The following is an 11,949-nucleotide window of genomic DNA, read 5'->3' on the forward strand; positions in this document are numbered from 1 at the left end:
TACTCTGTGATGACATCGTCTTACAATTTTTACACTTTCTTTTTTTTTTCATAAAAAGCAGCTGTACTTGATCCAGGGAAGCAAAAGAACCATAGCATTTTTGAAACTCACGAGCGTCCAGGTCCAATGGAAATTTGCACTCTTACAATCCAAAGTGTGAACAAAAGTTTCCATGTTACCAACACAGCCAATGTCCTTCTGATGCAGACCACCTCAAAAACCCCCCTGAATGGTACGTGTGTTCCAGAAAAGCAAGAACAATTCGTCTAAAACACCTGCACAAACTCCAGGGCCAGTGTTCCTTCATAAAATGTGTCTTTGAATGATGGTTTGTCAGTAGTTGCCTCTCTATTTCTTGCCATATTTAAACATGAAGGAAAAGAAACCAGCCGGACATTCCTGTCCTGGCCAAAAAAATCAGGCTTGCCAAGAACGGCTATGCACCACGCCAGCAAGTCTTCGCAAATGGAGGAATAAAGGGTGATGAAGAAGACACTTTGAGTATACAACGTTCCTTCACTTTAAAGAAGACCAAAAGGAAGAAGAAAACCTGACTCAAGAAGCCCCCTAAAACAAACTCTAATGACTCTTGAGAATACAATTAGCCTATGATTACACCTATGAGTCCACACTTTGATGTAATGCTTTATAGATTGCGAGTCAGGTATAGTTTTCATACTGGGGTTCCGGGATTTGCAGAAATATATATATAAAAAAAAATAAAGTAGTAATATCTATATATATATACTATAGATATAGATCATAGATAATATATATATATATATAATATGTGTGTGTGTGTGTGTGTGTGTGTGTGTGTATAATTAGCATATTAATATATAAATTCTGTTTAGTTATATATAAAACTTGTTATTCATCAGATTATTGTATTATATATTACAATATATATATATATACAGGTGCTGGTCATATAATTAGAATATCATCTAAAAGTTGATTTATTTTACTAATTCCATTCAAAAAGTGAAACTTGTATATTATATTCCTTACATTACACACAGACTGATATATTTCAAATGTTTATTTCTTTTAATTTTGATGATTATAACTGACAACTAAGGAAAATCCCAAATTCAGTATCTTAGAAAATTAGGGGGAAGACTACTGACTTGACAGTTGTCCAAAAGACGACCATTGACACCTTGCACAAGGAGAGCAAGACACAAAAGGTCATTGCAAAAAGAGGATGGCTGTTCACAGAGCTCTGTGTCCAAGAACATTAAATTAGAGAGGCGAAGGGATAGGAAAACGATTAGTGGTAGAAAAAAAGTCGTACAAGCAATAGGGATAACCGCACCCGGGAGAGGATTGTGTGAAACCCAAACCCATTCAAAAAATGGGGGGGAGATTCACAAAAGAGTGGACTGCAGATGGACGTCAGTGCACGAACAAGAACAATACATACAGAACGTAGCAAGACATGGGCTTCAGCTGTCGCATTCCTTGTGTCAAGCCAATCTTGAACAACAGACTGCGGCAGAAGCGTCTGCCTGGGCTAAAGACAAAAAGGACTGGACTGCTGCTGAGTGGTCCAAAAGTTATGTTTCTCTGATGAAAGTTAAATTTGGCATTTTCCTTGGGAAATCAGGGTCCAGAGTCTGGAGGAAGAGAGGAGAGGCCACACAATCCACGTTGCTTGAGGTCCAGTGTAAAGCTTCACAGTCAGTGATGCCATGTTATCTGCTCCAAGGTGTTGGTACAGGTTTTTCTTAGGTCCAAGGGTCAATGCAGCCGTTATTTACCACAGGAAGTTTTAGGAAGCTAGTATTATATATTATATATATATTATATATATATAGTATATATATATGGCTGTAAATCTCTACACGTGCGTGCTTTCACGTGGAGCAGCATTAACTACACAGGAGCCATTGGGTTTACTGATAAGCTGCGCAAAACAACAAGCATATTTAGCGCAAGTTGTAACGCATGTGTAGACATGCACGTGTAGCAGCATTTACTTTTGCGCAAGTGAATGCTGCCTACATGTGAACAGTACGCACGTGTAGAGATTTTTACCATGCTGATTTCAGAAAACGGCTTTATGATGAGTGGCATTAATTATTGTGCGATATTTATCAGACATCCCTAGTTAGTGTAGTTGATTGTGAAAGCGAACGAGTACATCACAGTTTTAAAACAGGGCCGGATCTTTTTTTCGTGAGGAGGTTTGGCGCCACGGGCATCTTTGGTTCCAGCGGAATGTTTAAAGAACACGGACAAGACCTCTACCTAGTAATCCTGTATTAATGCAACCTATCTGACTACAATTCCGAAAACTCCTGAAATGTTTACCACTTTCTGTGTGTAGTTTGGGGGGTACAAGGCCATTAGTCTGAGACTGAGATAACTGAAACCATGTTGCAGGAGGTTGTCCAGATGAAGGCCAAAAAGGAATGTCCCATTTCAGCCACTGCAAGAAAAAGCTGGTCATTCCAAAATCTCTGATTTCAAGTATATTGCAGCTTTTACAATGACACTAATTCATTCAAGTCCTCCAAAAGGCTAGTCATCCAGGTAAGAAAAAATGAATGCGAAGACAGGATAATGCAGAGACACTCAATGGGGGAGAATCGGTTCAACACTGGCAGCTGGAATTGCTCACCAGTTCAGTGCTGTACAGGGTAAGGATCTTTCTTGGCGAGTTTAAGAGAAGTCAGACTGAAAGCGCACTCTGCAGAGATCAAGCCTCAGAGATCTCACCTTTGCTGAGAAGCATGTTGTGTGGAGAGGGGAGAACTAGTCACTTTAGTGATAAGAGCAAATTTAATTTATTTGGGTCAAATGGGAAACATTATGTTTGGTGTCAAACTGGACCCCGAGTGCGTAAAGAAGTCAGTGAAATACGAGGAGGAAGGGTCATGGTTTGGGGAATGTTTTCTGCAGCAGGAGTTGGGCCTCTTATACAGCTACATGGCAGGATGAATGCAAATATTTATCAGAACCTCCTTCAGCATCATGTGGTACCTTCCCTGCAAGCATCTGCCAATCAGCTTGTAATTTCATGCAAGACAATACTCCTGTCACACTGCAAAACAGGTAAAGCTAAGAAGAAATAATGAAATGGCCGGCAAAGAGTCCTGAACTAAACCCAACTGAAGATCTCTGAAAATCTTGGCAACAAAGTTATGGCTAAGAAACCCACTACAGTCACCGAACTGTGGAAGAGAGTGGAAATTGAGTGGACCAAGATCACACCAGCACAGTGTGATAAAACTAGTGATGTCCTACATTCTCCCCAGGACCGGGAAGGGGAAAAAACCTGGACGTCTTTCCCTTGTGTTGAACTGGGAAACAGTCTTTGAACCCCAGGTCCAGCCAAAGAAAGCTTTTAGACTTAATCCAAATGGCTTCACAGTCTGAGGATCAGTAACAAACATGACTTCATCTCTAGACAGTAAAAATTGTTTAATAAGAGATGTGACTCAAGTTGGTCTTAAAATAAGTGCTATTTAGACAGGTGAATCAAAAACATGCAGAAAAATATCCTAGAATCAAGAATTAAAAGCATGTTTTCTGAACTATAAAGACATGTCAGCAGGTCAGCAGTTCATTAGATGGAGCCATGTTTGTGTTTTTGTTGGACATAACTCCCCACTGGCACAACTCAGATTTTAAACATCCAGAGCGGAGTCTCAAAAACTCTTCCAGCCTCCAAAAAAGCTTCTTAAATCATTCAAACACTTCATCCATAAAGCTGTTCGAATATGCTAACCGCTATAAGTTCACACAGACTTCATTTGAAGAAACTCTTACAAGGCAGGTGCACTTTACTGTGAGCTTGTAAAGTTTCTAATTGCTCCGGCAGATGATAAATTCCATCAGGCAGAAGACGATCAGCAGCCAGTTTTTACGTCGACCGACCACAGAATCTTGCGCAACACCGTGGTTGGTTCGTTTGCACATTTTGGCCTGAAACAGATCTGGAACATTATACTTCAAACTCACCACTGTATGCATCTTAATAATGCCTTTGGACGCATGTTTGGACGCATTTCACATGACCAAAAATTATGCTAGATCAGCAATATATAAACATTTCGGGCTAAAGGAAAACTTTAATTTTGGTCTCTGTAAAAAAAATGTATTACTAAAAAAGAATGGGCTTCAAAAGTCTAGTTGCAAGCATAGTTTTACAAATGTTATTTTGTTCAAATAGCACTATTGAGAGGTTTCAGTGAACATGAAATCTCCACTTCAAGAGTAGCTTAAATATTTTAAGGGTCAAAATAAAGGTTTTACATCAAAGTAGGCTCGTACCACAGGAACTGTACATGTACAGTTGGCAGGAACTGTACGGAAATAAACTACATGCAAATTAATGTTCAAGACTATCCAACAGGTGTTAAAATGGCATCAGCAAGGAGAGGTTGTTTGGACGTATGCTTTAAATTCTTTTACCCACTGCACGTTGTCATGCCCAAGCCTTTTTCCCGTTTCCGAAAAAGTCCTTTCTTAGATCGGAAACATTTCACTTCAACAGTCATTTTATGCTGGACAGAATGTGAAAGGACGAGAGCCAAAAACACTGGCCATAAAAGAACTGGCTGTGTGTGCTTTCTTAACAACAACAACAGTACTTCTCTATCAGCACTTAAATAAAAACTCATGACCGATTGCTTTCCCTGAAAACAGAAGAGTCAACTGTACTCTGAATTGGATAAATGAAAGATGCTTTTCATAGAAACAGGGACTGATATGAAAGGATATAGATTGGCATCCATCTAGCTTAGCCATCGTTTACCAATAATGCCTGACCAGTGAGAGGTCACGGCAACTGCTGGTAAAATGTAATTGATGTGCTCGAGAAAGAGAGAGAGAGGGGTAGATAAGTGACATATATAGAGACGTAGCATGTTCACTGACTCAAGGGGTAGTAATCAGTCATTGGCCTGCTGTAATGAATGAGCTCTGACTGGATCTGGTTAAGCAAAATCACCTGACAATGTAGCGTCCGCACATTTAAACACAAAGACATACAGGCACACATCAAGAGATTAAATTGCATTTGTTCTCTTGGCATAAAGATGAAATCTGTGGAATGTCTTAAAAGAACATCAAACACAAAAAACTATGGAACAGTGAAGGATAAGGCGATGCATGTTGATTTTGTTTTTATGATTATCACCATCTGGAAAAACTCCACAAAAATCATTATATTGAGGGCCTTGTTTAAAAAAAAAAAAAAAAAAAAAAAAAAAATTCCTTGGCAAAATAACATTTGCTTGCTGAGAAAGGTGATTTGTAGGTACATTATTAGGTAATCTCAGACCAGAGGCCAGTAGTATGATCTCACTTTTGTGATTTATGGTTCCTAGACATTCAGCAAGAGATTTCAAAGTAGAGAAAAAAAATCATCCTCAATGAAAAGTTAAAAAAAAAAGGATACTAACCAAATACTAAACTAAATAAACAGAACTTAAGCTTAATAAACTTAAGTTAACTAGCCAAAAATAAAATATATTTCACAAAAACCATGATCACAAACTGTGAAATAATAATTTCACAAAATTATAAAAGCTTTCACATCTATTATATTATATATATTATATTATATTATATTATTCTATTATATTATGTGAGTGTGAGTTAAAAGATATTCTGACCTACCGTCGTGAGTGTGTGTTGTTTAAGGTAGAATCATAGCGTTGCAGTGATTTACACTGATTTTGTGCGGATCTTCACTGCTTTTCATTTGACGTGGTCACGGCTGCTGTGAATCTTTCAAATGAGCAGATTTCGTGTTTGGTGACCTCTTTAGAAACATGGTTTGCTCACTCCTCCTGGGGATTGCTGGGTCCTCTCTGTCAAAGTCCCTGCAAAGAGCCGCTGAGCACCATTTATAAAACCAAAAACACAGCAAGAATACGGTGCTCATGGTTATCGTTAGTGTGCACAGAAATTTCTTGCTTCTGTCTAAATATCCATAAATAGCGGGTTTATTGGTACCAGAACAGTGTTTACACTATGACGCATGTCTGTAGAGAATCCGCTGTTCGCACTGCTAAAACTCGGGGATTGTTCACGATTAAAATGGGTGGTCCGTCGGTTCGACACGCCCATTCATGAAATATTAATATAGTCACGCTGACGTTGCCTGGTAACTCTTTCAATGGCGCGGTGGGTTCACTTATAACTATTAATTAACTGAGAGTGACGATACGCGTCAGCATTCCAATGGAAAAAGCTTAATCATTAATTATTAATTAGATAATAGCGACAGTACTCTGCAATTTACCAATGGACGAAGTCCTGGTTATAAATAATAATAGGCAGCAAGGTGGGTTACCACGCCTTCTGCTGTCCAACCTATCTTACAAATTTCTTCCCTTCGATTAATGAAACAAAACTACCATGTGTTGACTTATTGTATTTTTTTTTTTTTTTAGATTTGCCATCGTCTTGGATTGCTGTGAAAAGTTTTTTTGACGGTCAGCATTAAATTATTATAGCATTTTTTGAAAGTTTAATATAATTATGAAACTCATAGCCATCACACTAAAACATTTTATATTAATGGGATCATTTAAATTTAATGATATTGTTTTTTATATAATATTGTTGCTTATATTAAATACATAATGTATAAAACATGATTGTAGATTAAATAAAACTTTGTTGTTGCTTGCGACTGTCACTTTACACATTTTCAACAATGAAAACTTTATGGTGTAGAATTAATAGTAAGATTTCTGAGCTATAAATAAAATAAATTTGTGAAGCTAACCATGTTCACTAATTTGTAAAAAAAAAATAATAATAATAATAATAAAAGGTATAGTTAAATTTTTATTGTTTTACATAATTTATATTTGTATTTTCCTTTAACATTCCCTCCCACACAAATTTATTCAAGTTCACACCACTTTAAATGCATTATAATTAGAGCAAAAAAGGACATAAGAAATTCTGTAATTCCTGCTAACATTTTCTTAGGTGATGCTGATGATATATTTAAAATTTCTAAAATACTGAAATTTAGATTAAATATATATATGCATGCAATTAATTTGCTGTACTGATATGAAGGATTTGCATGACACGAGAACCTTAAAAGGCATAATTGAAATTTCTTTTGCATCATTTTTATTAGCCTATAAACTACTCGTAAAAAAGAAGAAATAAAAAAAAAAAAAAAACACATTTTTTTCAACAACAGTTTATTAACGCAGTGATTGGTAACAAAAAGAACCCCCCCATGTAATTCAACTACAAGATCTGCAGTTCTGTGCTTGTACAGAACTATAGAAATTTTGGGACTGACAGAGGAAAAAAAAGTATAAAGACAATTCCTGTCTGAACAGGCAAACCGTAGGATGCAGCCAGAGTATTAGATATGCAATTGCTGTGTGGTGATTCACACAACATTACACGGATTTTTAATATTAAACATCAGTCAGGCTTTGCAGAGCTCCGTTCAGCTCTAGATATCCTTGATGACATCCTCAAGCTCTTCCTTTTGAGTACATGTGAAAGGTCTTGTTGGGCTCTACTGTGGCAAGCTGCAGGCAGAGAAAAGGAAACTGTCAGAACCTTCAGATACTTTTAAATCGAATTATATTTCATATGACCTTGTGTATCACCTCAATGTTAGTGGCATGAGTTTCTCCTCCATCACTTGTTTCAGGATAGTGAGAGAAGACTTGATGGCTTCCTTTAACGTCATGGACTGAAAAAGATGAATATATTTTATGAACATTTGGTGGGGAAAGGAAGCGACACTTGCTTAACCTGAGACTGGAATTTTTTTGGAAGCAATTAGATTTATGGGGAAGTCTTTTGGACACTGGCTGCTGCTTATTAGATTGCAGGATCACATGGGTGAGTCTGGTGACTAAAGTTACACTAGTAGAGGCATGGCATACTGGAATGGAAAGATGGGTTGGGGTGGATTTGAAAGGGACTCTTATTTCCTAAGCACGTGGCTTCAATTTGCTGCTGTAGTATTCTCTCAGGAAAAACACTTTCCTCTGTGAGAATACCTCTCTTGAAATAACCTGACTGTGGCTTTATTGAATCAGATGGCCCAGTTATCGCTTAGACTTGTGTTTATATACACATGGACATGTGAAGTTGATTTTCCATTACAGTAGAAAAAAAATTTATAGTATGAAAGAATGCTCTTCAAGCAATAGTTCATCCAAAAATGAAAATTTGCTGAAAATTTCATCATCTGTCCATGCAAAATGTAGATAAAAGGGTTTCTTTATTGGAACAGTTTGGAGTAATTTAGCATTACATTATTTGCTCACCAGTGGATCCTCTTAAATAACCTCTTGTGAAGCAAAAAGCTGCCTGTTTCTAATAAACAAATCCACAAAAACCCACAAAAAAACACTCCATCAGTTAACATCTTGTAAAGTGAAAAGCTGCATGTCTGTAAAAACTGTCGCTTCTGGTCAAAGTACGAGTCAAAATCTCTCTTTTCTGATTTGAAACTTTTTTTTTTTTTTTACTGGAGAAAGCAGCACTCACCATTTTTAGCTGGAAGCAATGGTTGCAGTTAAAAAACAACCTTAATGATGGATTTGTTTCTTTAAACATGCAACGTTTCACTTCCACAATACATTAACTGCGGATGGACTGGAGTGGTGTGGATTACTTGTGGATTATTGTGATGTTTTTAACCACCATTTGGACTCTCATTCTGGCGGCAACCATTCACTGTAGAGCATTCATCGGTGAGAAAATTATGTAAACCTAAATGTCTCCAGATTTGTTCCAGTGAAGAAAACTAAACTTATCTACATCTTGATGTCCTGAGGGTGAACTACATTTTCAAGTTGTATGGGTGACTAGGTATTGATGGACTAGAGAAGTTTGTGTTGGGTCAAGGGATGCTGATGTGCACAATTAACTTAAGCATTAAAACTGAACCATCAAACTACTCTTTCGTCATGATCTTTACCATAAAACCTTAAAGAGTAAATGGAGATGAAGCAGAGTGAGTTGGTAAATGTACCTTGTGGTAAACCTCCTGCAAAGAGCTCTGAGCTCCTTCAGATGCTGAGCCGATAGCCCTGGCATCACACTGGACAAAAGTGCCCGAAGGATCCATGTGGTATCTGTTTGAAAGAGGTTTGGTGTGCGTGACATACTTCACAAACCAAACAAGTCTGTACAAAAAACTAATAAATAAAACCCCCAAATTTTAATAATGATTATAATGTTTATGACATTGACTTCTTGTAGATGTACGTCATTTGAAAGGGGAGAAAAAATAAAATTAAAATCAAACTGTTATTGCTATTCAAAATGCAATTTAAAAAGAAAGAGCCGCAATATTTTATAATAAAAACTTGTGATTATATCAACATAACTTTAATAATAAATAGTAATATTTATTATTATTATTATTATTATTTCTTATATATCATATATAATTAAATCACAGCCTTGGCGTTGGTAATATTTTATTTAAAATTAATAGTGCATCCATAATTTTTTGGAACGTATATCATTTAAACAGGGTAAACTTAAAAATAATTTAAAAACAGCAAAATTATTAAAAAATGTTTAAATATCTATTTAGATAAAGAGAGTGCACTTACAGCTGAGGTCCTTTTCTCATCCAACACCTCCAAAAAAGCAGCAGAGCGACACCAAAAGGACGGCTCTAAAGACGAACCAAATGGGGATATTTGAAATGAAACTACAAGCAGACACCATTTTCCTGAAGTGAACTGAAAACCAGTGCACTAAAATATAAGCCAAGAGGATCATACCATAGCGCCAGGGTCAGCGTCCTCCTCTCCAAACTGCAGAGCGAGGTTAGACACAGCCTGCGTTACGCTCTCCACCGTCATCGTCTCATTGTAGGTAAACCAATGGTTCTGCAGAAAACACAAGAAAAACTTTAAAATATATGGCATTTGGTGTGTAAGAACACTTTTTTTTTATGAATGAGAACCACTGACTAATCATAGCAGTGACCAAACAAATTTAAGAAAGATTCCACTGACCTGTGTTTCCACTCTTGCTTTGTCAATAAGAGTTTTTGCATCAGCTATTAAGCCACTCATGGCACAGCCTGTATTGAGAAATGAACAGGACCTTTCAGCTTTATTACACTTATTTACACTCTATGTTGAAACTTTTTAATAAAAAACAACATTACGACAAGAAAAACAAATTATTACACAATATCATCACTTTTTTTACATATTTTCAAAAAAAAAACAAAAAAGCAAAAGATATTACCCAACCACTAGTGAAAAGAAAAAAAAAGGCAAAATAAATAAATACTAAATAAATAAACAAATAATAAATATTTATACATAAATTTTATAAACAATCATATTACACAGGAGGTAAGATAGTAGAGACTTGAAGTAAACTATAAAATAATTTACTTTTCCTAAAAAAAATTCTGAACAATTTCATGTATCCACTAGCCACTGGGAGATAGTTTCGAGGCTCTTATTAGATTTCCAAAAGCGCAAATACATTGGACCCTGGTTAGCTAATAAGGAGATAAAGATTATAAAATATCCACTTGTTAGAAAGTGAATACTGAGACCAAATCTTTTGTACCCCAAAGATTGCTATAGCGGGGGGGATCAAACTTCAATTCTAACTTTCACCACCTAGAAAATCAGTGGTTTTAAAAAAATGTTTTGCAACATAGGGCACTTATTTACATTTTAAAAATGTACTAGCTCTATTTATGGACTTACACTTAAAACAATGACTAGCTTTATTACACTTCTCCAGATGGAGACACATCTGTCTTAATGAGCGATATGAGAAGTCAATCTCTACAATCTTTTCAATGCTGCTGGGCTCCATCAGAGGAGAGGTTTTTATTCTCTTCTCCACAGCGAGACACACTCCCTCCGATGTCTGAATGCCAATGGCTGTGGACCCCAACTGGAAAGAGCCACAAAACAAAGAAAAGAAAATCAACCCCAACATTCACTTCTTACAACCAGCTATTATAAACATCTGGTAGCTAGTTTTAGTAAAAACTTAACATGTTATTACAAGAAAAGGTCTACCTTGATGGCTTCAATAGCATATTCTACTTGAAAAAGTCTTCCCTCTGGTGAGGAAAGTGTTTCAAAAAAAAAAAAAAAAAATGGAAAAAAAAAAAAAAAAAAAAAAAAAAAAAAAAAAAAAAAAAAAAACACATGTTGATATGATACAGTAAGGTGTATTCAAATCTATATTATTAATATATTTGTATAGACTGAGTTAATGCCCGGTTATTATATCTGCAAACAAAAACTGAAAGTGAAAGTTTCAGGAGACGAGAGAGTGCCATTACATGCTGCCATTACATCTTACTTTTACAACAAAGAGATGTGTAAATATCCCAAATATAAATAGATGCATGAGCAGCCGCTGCACTGACAACACAAGCACGAAACACAAATGACTGAAAGACATTCAGAGCAGAGAAAAAGCGTGCAGCATTGATAAAGGTCATTCTTCATCTTACCTGTCATATTCTGATCTTGTCAGGAACATTTTGAATTGCAAATCTATAAAAATCAACAAGAACAGATTTAGATTATCTAACTTTAAACGTAGCGAGTTAGCACAAAAAAGACGGCAGCTTGCTATGTAAGCGGCGCGAGCTTGGCACTTGAGTCCACAATTAATTAAACTCCGCCATCCCTTAACCTGATTGGACGATTTTTTGAGATAAAAGGGCGGGGCTAAGAGTGATTTTGTCTATTTGATTGGTCGAACCATCCGTCACTCAATGACAAGGCATGTTTTACTTCAAACTCAGTCATTCTTAGATGAACTCTTTAGTAACTCTCCCAAACGTATTCAATGTCACATATGCACTTTTATAAACTCCCAAAGGCCTCAATAAACAGGTTCCATTAAGTTTTTATACATTTTGTTTTTTATTGTGCCAAATGCCATGTGAGAGCAGCACATACACACGAGCATCTAACGTTAGCTAACCGCTTTACT

General features: G+C 36.3%; 1 pseudogene; it reads right to left on the reverse strand.

The window, feature by feature from the left end:
- Positions 1-7,138: 7,138 nt before the first annotated feature.
- LOC122146623 lies at positions 7,139-10,119 on the reverse strand (annotated as a pseudogene).
- Positions 10,120-11,949: the final 1,830 nt, after the last annotated feature.

The sequence above is a fragment of the Cyprinus carpio genome, chromosome A11 (genome assembly GCF_018340385.1).
Source record: "Cyprinus carpio isolate SPL01 chromosome A11, ASM1834038v1, whole genome shotgun sequence".
Classification (NCBI taxonomy): Eukaryota; Metazoa; Chordata; class Actinopteri; order Cypriniformes; family Cyprinidae; genus Cyprinus; species Cyprinus carpio.